At 43.8% G+C, this 14165-nt stretch overlaps 1 protein-coding gene across 3 annotated transcripts in view; it reads right to left on the reverse strand.

The window, feature by feature from the left end:
- Window positions 1-14165, reverse strand: part of DTNA (dystrobrevin alpha) — a 311835-nt gene that overhangs the window by 150264 nt on the left and 147406 nt on the right. For 2 of the 3 annotated variants that reach the window (XM_081097321.1, XM_081097322.1), the window contains exon 2: window positions 7178-7304. The exons of the other annotated variant lie outside the window; for it this stretch is intronic. The gene's annotated coding sequence lies outside the window, so the exon portion shown is untranslated. The remainder of the gene's footprint in view (window positions 1-7177; window positions 7305-14165) is intronic. 3 annotated transcript variants of the gene reach the window in all.

Below are 14165 nucleotides of genomic sequence, written 5' to 3' on the forward strand. Positions count from 1 at the left end.
TAAGGTCTGAATGTTTGTGTCCCCCTCAAATTCACATGTTGAAATCTTAATGCCGATGTGGTAGTATTAGGAGGTGATTAGACCGTGACCGTGGAGCCTTTACGAATGGGATTAATGCTCTTATACAGAGACCCCACAAAGCTCCCCAGCCACTCCCACCAGGTGAGGTGGTGTCTAGTTATGCACCAGGAAAAAGGCCCATCCCAAAGCAACACCAGGCTGCCACTTTGTTTTGTGTTTCCAGCCCCCGGAGTTGTGAGAAACACATTTCTTTCTTTCATAAGCTACCCAGTCTCTCATATTTTGTTATAGCAGCCAGAATGGACTAAGACAGGGTCTAGGATAGACTTTCGAAAAAATATCCCTTATGAAGTCTAAATTCTGTAATTCTAATCTGTGGCAAATTTAACTGGGATATTACTTGGAATAATTATACTTCATTTATCCCAGGCTCCCTGGTGCCTAGCCCAGAGCCAGTGAACCTAAGAGATGTGTAAAATATAACTAACAAATGAATGACTAATCATTACAGGTATAAATGTGTCCTAAGCATCATTAGAATTTTTCACAAAAGGAAGCAGCCTTTCACTATGCATGCTGCTTCTTTTTTTTCCCTACAATTAAAATGAAGTCAGAAGATAGCTGTTTGAAAATTTTGAGTTTTATTCATATCAATTATTATTTTTAAACATAGTATTTGAATAGTGTGATTAAAAAAAATTAGAACACATTTACACACTCTCTTAAGAAGTGGTAATAGTATCGCTATGTCTAGGGAAATTTTTATTTTGCATCCTAAACCAACTCTTTCATAATTAATCATGAATACACATTTCATAAATATCCTTAAAGAGATAAAAGGAAGAGAGACAGAATCCTTGCCTTTAAAACTCTCTTCTCTAGTGGTGATTCTAGATAACATGCAGCCCTAAAGTCCTATCAGTCCACAGTTTTGGACATCATCATTTCCAGGCATATGCTCGCATCAGTAAGTGAGTTTTGTGCATAAGTAGGTCTCAGCCACAAGATGCTACATCTCTGAAGCTCTCATTGCACAGGAATAGGGCTAATTTTAGCATCAACCTAAACATAAACTCATTTGCCAATGAGAAAAAGATCTGTAGACTTATAAATAGCTTACTCCTCAGGAAATATTTTAAATAGAACATTCTAGCATTATTATACAGGCATATTTGCATAGGATTAAATTGTAGGATCTTTCAGAGTGGCAGTTTGCTGCAGTGAAAAGATATGGCTTAACGTTCTGGTTCTGCCACTTCCCAGAAACATGACCTTGGCAAGTCATCTGAAGTCGTGGAACCCTAGTTTTCTTATCCAAATAAGGGAGAAATAATAGGCAATCTTAGGGGTTATTAAGAAAGTTAAATAAGAGAATGTCAGTGTGGTGCATCTGCTTTGGTGGCGGGGACCGAGTGGCATGCAGTGGCACAGGTCCTCTCAGTACAGCCCCTGCCCCATAATGGACTCTCTTTTTGCTTGTAGTGGCTGCAGTGTCATCATCTTCACCGGAACCACGCAAGCATATCTCAAAGTACGGCCCTCCCTACTTCATCCAGCACCAAGGAGACTACTGTGAGCTTGGTACAGGCGATTCGCAGATTAAGCTTGTCCTGGATGAAAATTTCAGAGAGAGGACAGATGGATAACATGAGAACTTCCAACACGAGCCCGTGAGTGATTGAATGAGATGGCTTTTTCCTGGGAGGGGGGGGGGGCGGTGTGTGTGTGTCCTGTCATCTATAGTAAGAACTGATCTTCTAGAAATGACCCACAGGGTTATGTGAACTCAGAGACAGGACTGATAACTGTTGACACAGGCGGGGCTTAGCAAGGACTTCACAATGACTAGGCTAGTGCAGTCACCGAGCGGAGCATGTTGTTTGTGGGGGAGCGGGGTTTGGAGAGCGGTGAGGAAGCGAGGGCAGTCTAGGCAGAAGAACCGGCCTGGGAAAAAGTAAAGGCACCAAGAGCATGGCTTAGGGAAGGCAGAGCATGCCTCTGTTAGCAAAGGTCAGCTGACGAGCAGAGAGGAAAGCAACAGGACTCAAAAGGTCTGCTGTGCCTGTGTTATGACACGCTCAGGAACATAGGACATAGGCTTAGGAACATAGGACACAGGCATAGGAACATAGGACATAGGCTTAGGAACATAGGACACAGGCGTAGGAACATAGGACACAGGCGTAGGAACATAGGGCACAGGTTTAGGAACACAGGACACAGGCGTAGGAACATAGGACACAGGCTTAGGAACATAGGACACAGCTTAGGAACATAGGACACAGCTTAGGAACATAGAACACAGGCTTAGGAACATAGGGCACAGACTTAGGAACACAGGACACAGGCTTAGGAACACAGAACATAGGCTAGGAACATAGGACACAGGCTTAGGAACATAGGACACAGGTTTAAGAACATAGGACACAGGCGTAGGAACATAGGACACAGGCTTAGGAACATAGCACACAGGTTTAAGAACATAGGACACAGGCTTAGGAACATAGGACACAGGCGTAGGAACATAGGAAACAGGCGTAGGAACATAGGACACAGGCTTAGGAACATAGGACACAGGCTTAGGACCATAGGACACAGCTTAAGAACATAGGACACAGGCTTAGGAACATAGGACACAGCTTAGGAACATAGGACATAGGCTTAGGAACATAGGACACAGGCTTAGGAACACAGGACACAGGTTTAGGAACACAGGACACAGCTTAGGAACATAGGACACAGCTTAGGAACATAGGACACAGGCTTAGGAACATAGGACACAGGTTTAAGAACATAGGACACAGGCGTAGGAACATAGGACACAGGCTTAGGAACATAGGACACAGGCTTAGGAACACAGGACGTAGGCTTAGGAACACAGGACACAGGCGTAGGAACATAGGACACAGCTTTGGAACACAGGACGTAGGCTCAGGAACATAGGACACAGGCGTAGGGACATAGGACACCGGTTTAGGAACATAGGACACAGCTTAGGAACATAGGACACAGGCTTAGGAACACAGGACGTAGGCTTAGGAACACAGGACACAGGCTTAGGAACACAGGACACAGGCGTAGGAACATAGGACACAGCTTTGGAACACAGGACGTAGGCTCAGGAACATAGGACACAGCTTAGGAACATAGGACACAGGCGTAGGAACATAGGACACAGATTGTGCTCTGCAGCTGATGGGGGAGCCCCCGCTGGCTGTGAAACAGAAGTGGGTGGTGGTCATTAGGTCATACTGGCCTGTTGGTTAGGCACCTACGATGTCCCAGGCACTTTCCTGTGTTGTTTTCTGGGTGTTATTTTCTAGTCTCCCAACAGATTAGACATGTCTTTCCAGGTGGTGAATGTGAGGTTCAGAGAGTTCAAGTAACTTGATGCTCAAGATTACACATTCTTAAATTAAGCAAATGGCATGAAAAGAGCAAGAGCATATTTAAAATATTAATTTCAGAACAAACCATTAAAGAATGGAAATAATGAGATCTGAATGTAAATGAGGAAATTGATCTAGGCAGCAATGTTTTAAAAGGAAAAGAGAGGAGGAACACTGGAAAGAAGGGATTTGTGTTCAAAGCAAGGCCATTTGAGATTTTGGCAAGATCTAATACAGGTATATTCTGGAAGGACCTAGGCTTGTTAATAATAAACACTGTGGCCTCTGAGTTTGAAAGCTAGTTAATGACTCTATTACACGAGAGACAGTTGAGCATGGTAATTAGTGCTCAGGATCAGAAACCAGGCTGGATTTGAATGTTCACCCATCTTACTTAAGTTTGGGCAGGTTATTTACCCTTCTGGGGCCCTATTTTACTCATCTTTAAAAAAGAAGGCAATAATATTACCTATGTCGTGGGGTTGCTTAAGCATGAAATGACGTCTACATGTGTGCATCACAGTGCTGGAGGAATTCGGTATGCATCAGCCAGTGCTGCTGTGTGCCTTTGTCCTTGTTCACCAATCATGGATTTAGACATCCTTTACAGTGTGCCAAGCACTTGGGCTAGTTTCCAGGGACATAAAGAGGGCTCACACATTATTTCTGCCTTTAAACACATTTGATTTCCCCCACATTATGCTATGAGATTCAGCAGAAGTACTACTGACTACATTTAGGTTAAAGCACTTTCCTGGGCTGTCTGGGCACCAGGGATTTAAAGTCTCTATTCATCATGTTGCTCATTTGTGTAACGAACACGTCCACTCCCCCTCCTCCGCTCCTCCAGTGGGGCATCTAGATCTGACCAGCCGGAGTTCTCTTTACGAGAGGCGCGTCCCTCAGCCCACGGGGAGACATCATGGACTCAGTGAGACCATTTCAGCAGTCTCCTCCTACGTACGTGTGCCGGACCCGCGGAAGTGGCGTGTTCGTGCCACTGACTCAGGCACCTTGCCCTCGCTAACTCATTGGCCCTATCTGTGATGTAGTGTCTATCATTCGTGGGTGTATTTCTCTTCCCAAGAGTATTTTTTTTAAACAGATGACTTCATAAAGCCTAATTTTTTTTTAAGCTGGAGAGAAATGTTACAAATTAGAATTTTCAGTGGCTGTACCAAACTACGGAAGACATGTGTTGAGAACACGGGTTAGTCACGGCGTCTGTAACCACACCACCAAGTCACTCATCCTTGTATTTCCTAATTTTCGGCGATGAAGGGGGTACAAGTAATTCTGCTCATAATGCATTTTCACATTGTCTAAAGGGTTCTCAGGCATCGAGGTTTAACATTAGCATCGGTTGAACAGATGAAAACTGTTGGTAGGAGGGACACCATGTCCTCTTGCGTGTGCCCACAACACACTAACATGGACAGGTGAGCAGTCACGGTGGCCTCCGAGACAAGGTTGAAAAGGGACACGTCCACATAAATAAATGAGAAGGAAAGGAACACAGCAAGGCACATGCGTTTAAAATAACCAAGTGAAGTGCCTAAGTAATGAAGTGAAAAGCCACTTTCATGCCAAGGAAGCCCTGTAGCATGAGTGGGGTTGTTGGGACAGTGGTGAATTGTTTACCTGTCAAAAGAGACAGACACCGGCATCCTGATCACCTTGCTTTCCCACAGAGCCAGGGTCTATTATGGGGAAAGTGGCTGTCCTGATCATCAGGCACTAAGCAGCAAACCACCAGCACCGGAAGGGAGCGGTCGGGTCCATATTGAAATAGAGCAGAAGCCCTAGATGTAAGTGTGAACGCAGGAACGAGGGCGATGCCCCACGGAGAGGTTCTTCTGTCCCACGTACAGAAGTCTAACGTGAATATCAATAAAGAAAATATCCGCCAGGCTGGCCTGGCTCAGTGGTTGAGCATCGACTTATGAACCAGGACGTTGTTGGTTTACTCCCCGGACAGGGCACATGCCTGGATTGTGGGCTCATTCCCCAGTAGGGGGCATGTAGGAGGCAGCCGATCGATGATTCTCTCCCTTCATTGATGTTTCTCTCTCTCTCTTCCTCTACTTTCCTCTGAAATCAATAAAAAAAAAAAAATTTTTTTTTTAAAAGAAAATATCCTATTTGGTGTGCATTTGAGAATTAAAAAAATCTCATTAATGTGATAAACAACTTGGGAGTATCAACAATTATTTTATTAACAGCAACAGATTAACACTACAGCATCACATAGCTTAGAATATGGCTTTAAAATATTAAGTTAAATATTTTTTTTCAGTGTAAAAAAACCCCCAACTTTACATTTAACTTTTAACTTATTTCCTGAAACTCATTTAGATTGTCAAACTGCAGCGGGAAGGCCGGGGTGGGGGGGCAGGAGGGGGGAGGTAAGAGATCAACCAAAGGACTTGTATGTATGCATATAAGCATAACCAATGGACATAAGACACTGGGGGGTAGGGGAGGCCAGGGGATTGTCAAGGGTGGGGGGAAAAAAAAGGAGACATATGTAATACTCTTTGTAATACTTTAAGCAATAAAAAAAAAAATACTGAAAAAAAAACAAAAACAAACAAACAAACAAAAAAGAACAGAGAGTTAAGTAAATACGCTTTCCATTCTCATTTTCTCCTCCAGGGTCATGTTACACGAAGGGAAATTGATTCACTGAGATTTGGAAAGGGCACTAACTTAGCGCCCGAGAACGGCATTCTACCCACATCTCTTACATAAATGAAATCACCGGTTTCGTTCCACATACCATGCCCGTCAACCCCATTTACACACCCTGAGGGTGATGAGAGAATTATCCGCTGTCATTTTGAAGATGCCCAAGGCATAAAGGAAGCATCACTCTCTTTTAGGTTAGATTTAGACGGTGGCCGGCGCTCGGGCAGTTGCATTGATTCAGAATTGTGATCAGAGGTAGAGTCTGATGTTCCAGAAATCCCCATTCTTCCAAGGAGCCCCTCAAGCCACACTTTGAAGGCTGCACTCAGGGGGATGTGGAAAGACACACGACCTCCTCGCTGAAACCACACGCAGTCCCTCCACACCTCTCCACGCTGCTGTGCAGTGACAGGCACTCTGCAGAACTGCAAAGCGCCAAAGTGCAGGCTCCCGTCTTCGGAAGCACGGAAGGGGAATTACGTCTGATGAGGTAAAAAATACTTATCCGTCCATTTTATGGCCGAGCCAAACAGAGCGGACTGTGCACATGTGAGCACGGTCTGCAGCCGTTAGAAACTCACCCAGCCTAAGCCGTGCCCGGCTTTAACATAAGCATTAGCAACCCTCCCTGCCCTCCAGGGCAGCCCCAAATGCCAGCCTTTCCCACACGCACTGGTTAATGATTACACTGCCATTACCCCGGCACATTCTCCTCTAGTTCGTGCCATTAAGACATGGTTCTGTCTCATTTGGGCTTATTACTCTGATATGAAATTCATTAATATATTTTAAAAATTAGGTGACCTTTAGCATAGAATGAAGTATGAGGGCATTTGCTTCATAGAGACCAGGAAGTGAAGTCTAGGCCATCGCCATACCTCGCACCTCCAGAGGTCACATGGTGTCTGATGATGCAAAATAAATAAAAGGCGCAAGATTATGGCTTTCACTGTCGGGCACCTCAGTAAAAGTACAAAACGTTGGTCAGATTTAAACCCATTTTCCTTTCCATGCAAGGAGAGGAGCACTTTAAGGAGAAATAGTTCAATGTCCTTAAATTCACAGTCTCAGACACTCACCTAAACTTCAGTGAAGAAACAGCATGAACTTTCCAAAACCATCTGTTTGTTCTTTGAAACGGCACTTGGCTATGGCATTTAAGGACTCCCCAAGCACTTCATCCAGTGAATGGTAAATCCTATTTACCTGCAAAGAGAAAAATAGACTTTTATTTACGTAAGCAGCTCATACTTACATGTTTATTATAGAAACAGGAAGCCAGATCAGGCCTTCCTAGAGCATGTGGTATTTTACAAATTCTCTCTCACACTAATAATGATATGTAATTCTCAATTTAAAGCCTTGGTTTTCATTATAAGCCAGTCGGAGAAGGACAAGTATCACATGATCTCACTCATATGGGGAATCTAGTGAACAAAATAAACTGAGGAACAAAATTGATCCAGAGACATAGAAGCATGGACTAGACTGTCGGATCTCTGAGGGAAGGTGGGGGTGGGGTGGGGGTGGGTGGGAAGAGATCAAAGACCCTGTATGCACATATGTACAACCCATGGACACAGACAATAGGATGGTGATGGCCTAGAGTGGGGGTCAGGGTGGGAGGGGGTGGAGGCTGGTTAAAAGATGGCAATGGGGGAAAAAGGAGGGCATATGTAATACTTTCAACAATAAAGATTTTAAAAAATATTTGGAAAAAGAGACATTTGTGCAAGAAGTCATTTTACAGATGAGGATGGTGAGGCCCCGGGGGTGAAGTGATGTGCAAGATTAAGCAACTGGTTAGTAATAGACCCTAGCATAGTGGCCTTGAATCCTGGGCTCTAAACCTAGTTTGATTAAACACCCAGAAATAGAAAAAGATGACATCTTCCGTGTTTTCCAGTAGGCCCTTTCCTGGAATAGTGTGTCACCATAATTTCTATGAAAGCGAAGGAAATTACGGTTGAGTCATAGTGTCCTAGACCAGCACCTTGTCTACTCATTTAAGCTCTAGCAGTTGTAAGTACGTAGGTATAAACCTGAAATTATTTAATGATCTACAGGATTTATGTTTGTAGTCATAGCATAAATAGTAAATAGTTCAGAAAATTGCCTGTTAATGTTTCTTAATGAAGCAGGACGATTTGACAAGCTATTGCCTTCTGAAAAGACTCGCCTGTGAGATCTTAACTAGGTTGGCTCTAGATTTCCCTTCCCAAAGCCGACTATTCCCTGTCCCTCTGATCCAGCTCCCCTGCTACTATCTCCATCATTAGTGTTTCTCATCATTCTCTCTTCCTCCATCCTTTCCCCTTTCCTTCTTACCAACACACAGGCTGGCTGTTTACTATCGCAGGTGCTAGATGGCTGGAAGCAGCAGAGATTTGAAGCTCAGAAAGTCCCAGTTTAAGATGAAGGAAAAAAGTGTGGAGCAGGGGAGATCACAGAAAATAAAGGGGAGAAGGCATTGGATAGCATGGGGGTGGAGAAGCAACGGCCAGAGGAGCCTCGCTCTGCACCTGATGAAGGGTACAGGTGCCCCTGATTCCAGCTCTACCCTGTTCTTTCCTCTCCCAAGTGTTTTCTGGAACCCCAGGTTGTCTAAAATGATTACAATAATTATTTAGCTTCCACGGTTTCAGGCATCCTATGATTTTAGGTTCAAAGAGAAAATTCTATTCAATAATCCCCCCCTGCCTCTAATCTGGGTTCTCAGGTGTATTCACTATTGCATGAGATTTATTTAATGGCAGATAAAGAAAATGTCATGACACGATTAACCCTTGTTCTGCCATGTTAGAATCCAACCGTCTCTCCCTGTACTTAGATTCTAGATACACTCATGCATTTGGCATTCTTTGAATTAGATGTATTATTGGAACAGTAGTACTTCAGGTATGTTTGCTTTCCTTAAAATACATGCTACCATTTTTTTAAAATTAAGGCTCAGCTAAATTAGATTTATGCATCTGGGAATAAGTTAGATATTAAAAACATAAACCCTCCTCTCATGAATGTAGTTCCCCAAGCTGTAGCATCAAAAAAAAAATGGAAATCTTACACAATATTATAGGTACTTTCTTTTAAGACCACATGTTCTTAAATGAAAGGTACTTTCATTTAAGAACATCCAACTATATCTATATATATAAAAGCATAATATGCAAATCAACTGGATAGCAGAACGACTGGTTGACTATGACGTGCATTGACTCCCAGGGGGCAGATGCTCAACGCAGGAGCTGCCCCCAGCCCGCAGGCCCCGATCACTTGGCCAACCTCTTGGTACCTTCCCCCCCACCCCACCCCCGCCAGTAGGCTCTGATCACCCAATGGGGAATGGGGAACCGGGGGTGGGGGGCAGTGAACATGGGTGGCACCAGGGCCCCAATCGCCCCGCTGGTCGCCCCACACACAGAGGGCGACTGGCAGAGGTGGCAGGGGTGGGGACCACTGTTGGCAGGTGGGGAAGATCAGCTCTGATTGCAGGCCAGGCCTAGTGACCCTACCCATGCATGAATTTCATGCACTGGGCCTCTAGTCTAGCAATAAAGAGACACTCAAGACACCCTTTAGTAATGGCCTCTTAGGATGATGCTACTGGTTGTTGTTCCTCTACCTGGCAGTTTTGGGAAGGATGTTTTGCATTCAATTTTTTCCCCTGGTCCCTGGGTCATCCCAGACTACAGTAGACTTGGAGGCTCAGACAGAGACACTGTGTTCAAGTCCCCCACAGGGTGGCTCAGGTTGTGCACCTTAACTAGGATCTATGACTCCAATAGAAGTTACAACTTGGATGATATCTTCATCGTAAGCTGGCTTTAGTTTCCGCTGTTCCTCCTCCACTGAGACATGGCCGTCCAGCCTGTTCCTCACAGGCTCTGATCGAAAGCTGCTGTCTGATCCACAGGCAGCTCCAGGCCTCCCCTCTTGGCTTGGGTCCCCTGGAGCAGGCAGAACTGAATCGCATCCATCATTCTTTTCACTCTCGAGCCTCCCAAACTGCCACCAACTTAAAAGCATCAATCCCACTTTCTCCTCTTGCTGCTGCTCTGGACACGGGCAAAGCAAATTTCTCATGTGAACAGTGAGTAGGAACAGAAACACTTTCCTCTCTTTAAATTCTTATTTAAATTCTCCATCAGCCATCACATTCCAATTTGACTAACTAGATATTAGGTTTAGTGTCATGGGGTAAAATAAAATACTTTCTCCTTTATCCAGCTTCCTAAGGAGCTTTCCGCTCCGGGTCCTGACTGGAGTGAGGAGTCAGTATCTCACCACGGAGCCCCACAAGTGAAAGAAGAACCTTGTTAACTTGGAGGTGCCATCGTCTAGGCCTATGGATTGGATGGAAGTTGCAGGAGGCAGGTTTTTGCTCAATAAGAGAACCCCATCAACTTAGAGCACACAAAATAGCATGGACCCCTTAAGAAAGAGAGTACTCTTCACACCAGTGGTGTCGACTTAAATACAGGCTGGAGAATCATTTGTGGTGGTGGGATTTGGTCAAGCACAAGGATGGTGTAAGGAGTCAACCCCAACTGAGATCCTGTGGGAGCTAGCCAAATATTAGATTGGAGTTAATATCCACATTTTATTTAGATTTATGTCTTTACTGATTTACCCATCGAAAACAGCACTCCTCCCTCACTCGCTTTTGCTTGCCCTGATATATTCTTCTGCATAGCGCGACTTAATATTTATTCATTGTCACTGCACACTAGAATATAAGCTCCACGAAGGCAGGAGTTTCATTCACTATTGTACCCCTGATGTTCAGAACAATGCCTGACCAATAGTAGGCTTGCAGTAATATCTGTTGCATATATATGAAAAGAGAATCCTATATAATAAAGAGGTAATATGCAAATTGACCATCATTCCAACATATACGATGGCCTCCACAAGATGGCCAGCAGGGGAGGGCAGTTGTGGGCAATCAGGCCTGCAGGGGAGGGCAGTTGGGAGGGACAAGGCCTGAAGGGGAGGGCAGTTGGGAGGGACAAGGCCAGCAGGGGAGGGCAGTTAGGGGTGACCGGGCCAGCAGGGGAGCAGTTAGGTGTTGATTAGGCTGGAATGGGAATGGTTAGGGGGTGATCAGGCTGGTAGGCAGAAGCAGTTAGGGACAATCAGGCAGGTAGGCAGGCAAGCGGTTGGGAGCCAGCAGTCCTGGATTGTGAGAGGGATGTCCGACTATCTGTTTAGGCCCAATCCCTGGCCTAAATGGGCAGTCGGACATCCCTCAAGGGGTCCCAGATTGGAGAGGGTGCAGGTTGGGCTGAGGGAAACTCCCCCCCAACCCATGCACTAATTTTGTGCACCAGGCCTCTAATATATACATTCTCTTAAAAATATTCGTTTCTTAAAAATATTTTATCTACTTTCCTGCACATCCCAGCTCTACTCTTGGAGCTATTATACCCAGACCTTGGTGTTCCCACTCCACCCTTGGAGTCCCTTCACTGTAGCACATGTTATCATACGAAATTGCCACTTTATGTGCAACTGAAGGGCAGGGACGGTAGCATTTCTTTCTTCATTATCTTTAGCACGCCATCTTTAATGATAACTAATTATCCTTACTAAATGTTTACCTGATTGATGGTGGAACAATGAGCACACATGAAGCTCAGGGTTTTCTCACTTGGTTCCTACATAGGGTGGCATCAACTTATTCAGATCATTTCACCGGATTATTAGCTATTGGCCTAAGAATGTCAAAGTGGCATAGGAAGCTACAGCAAAGTGGATGTGGGATTGAGGCCTTCGGACTAAATTCAGAATCACCCCAGACACAGGCTATTAGCTCAGAGTCAGGGAGAGGACAGTGGGGAGATGGGACTTTCTGGATGCTTGAAAGCTGGAGACGCGGGCACTCTCTCTGTTCCAAGGATTTGTTCCTGTTGATGAAGTATTCTGTCCGAGCACCAGGAAGGTCTTGGATGCCTGCACATATTTCCTATTAAGGTCATAGAGTGTTACTTCTGGCTCCGAGGATAAAAAGGCTTTGGCACTGGGACAGTCTGGCCTTCAGATCCAGTGTGGCCCTATCACAGAAGGGCAAACTCACAAAGTGTGCTGGGCCCCTCCCACCAGGGATTCTGGGCGCCAGGCGAAGTGCTGCTGAGACTGGCTGCATCTGCTTGGTGCTAGTCAGCCACCTCGCTTCTGGGAAGTCTTTAAGTCTTTGGCCAGATAGGCAAATGAACCTCAGAGGACACCTGTAATTTCTTCCCATCAAATTATCGCCCAGGGATTGCAGAGGCATGGACTCTAGTTAACGATTCTATGAATTAAGGCACGAATACAGGGAAAGAAGAGTCCCTGCCTGCTCACTTCCTTGTCATACATCACAGGACCGGAGGACATCTGAGCAAGCAGCAAAGGACTGAGGTTCGCTCTTGACATTTCTAACAGACAGGGATAAAAAAGTCATGCTCCATCACTTGGGTTAAAATAAGATAACAGAGAGAACAACAGCATTTGGACAAAATAGCCGGCAGAGGAATGGACTTACACATCCAGCCCTGAATGGAGAATTTTTTTACACCAGAGAGCGAGAGGCCTGCTGACGTACAGAGACACCCAAGGAAAACTGATGGTGACTCTCCTGTCAACATGGGGGCAGGCGGGTCTTCAGCCAACTGTTGTTCAGGTGCTGGGCAGCAAGCAGGTGTTTGTAAAGGATTTCTCAGCTGTTCCTCGCACAGCACTTTTTCCGCCTTTGTGTTTCCCTCTTTCATGTCTTACTGTAACCTTACGGCAGTTGCTTTAATGCAGATTTTAAAAGAACATTCTCCCCCAGGTTTAATGACTTGAGCTCAGAGAGGTGCGCCATCGCTAAGAAATGAATGAGCAACCATAATTGTGTGTTTTTTTTTTCAAAATAAGAAATGGAAAAATAATTATCTATATGCTAGTATTTATGGGAAGGCAGATTTAATTAAAAAAATGAATCAAGAGATGGCTGAAAACTTAAAATCAAAGTAACATTCTTTTTAGGAAGTGTGGTAAATTCAATGCATTATAAAAAAATAAGTATATCTTTCACAATCCCCTGTCCAGAGATAATCACTATGCATGTTTTATACATTTACTTCCAACTGTTGAGACATATATATGCATATGCACACACACATATACACCTATAATTTTTAACAAAATAGAGGAATTTTAACTATATATAATTTTGTTTCAAGTTTTTTTAACTTTTTGTACTCTATTATTAGTAATCCATATGTATTCAGCATAAATACTTACTCTTTTATAGCTATGAGATTTTATTAAACTTGCTAATTAAAAATATAACACATATGTAAAAGGAGGACCTATGTTATACTTTCAACAATAAAGATGAAAAAAAAAGAGGAACCAGAAATACAAAGCAGAAAACAATGAACAAAATGACAACAGCCAAGTCCTTATCTAACAATGATTTTAAATGTAAATTCACTAAACTCCCCACTCAAAAGACAAAACACACACACACACACACACACACACACACACATATGAGGACACGTGACATCCATGATCACTGAAGGCTTCTTTAGTTTATTTGTGGACTCTATATACACTCTCATTTACACAGAACACATTTCCGCTACATTTCAGGGTAAGACAGTAGGTCATCATTTTATTTTATAGTAGTGCTTATTTGGCTGTAGAAATCCCTACTGCACAAAACCCGTGTATCCCACAATATCAGAAAAACGGGCATTTTCTCAGAATACTCTTTAAAAGAGAATGACTATCTCATTTTGTATCTTTTTAAAAATACAACTGCAAAACCAGTGTCTCATTCACTGACACAATCAGTAAGCTCAACTACCTCAAATTTTCTAAGATGAAAATCTCTTTTTATGAATGAAATAGAACACTATGCAACTGACACAGAGAATAGGCCAAAACTACTCTGTAGGAGTGACCTCATGAAAACTTTAAATTCTTTGTTTTGAAATTAATTCCAAGTAAGGCGGAAAGATTAACATAGTTTTGCTGACGAAGAAAAATAAAGTTTATCCAAGCTCAAGCCTTTGTCTCTTACAGCTGAGTACACCT

Source organism: Myotis nattereri (assembly GCF_964212035.1).
Source record: "Myotis nattereri genome assembly, chromosome: 8".
In the NCBI taxonomy this organism is placed as follows: domain Eukaryota; kingdom Metazoa; phylum Chordata; class Mammalia; order Chiroptera; family Vespertilionidae; genus Myotis; species Myotis nattereri.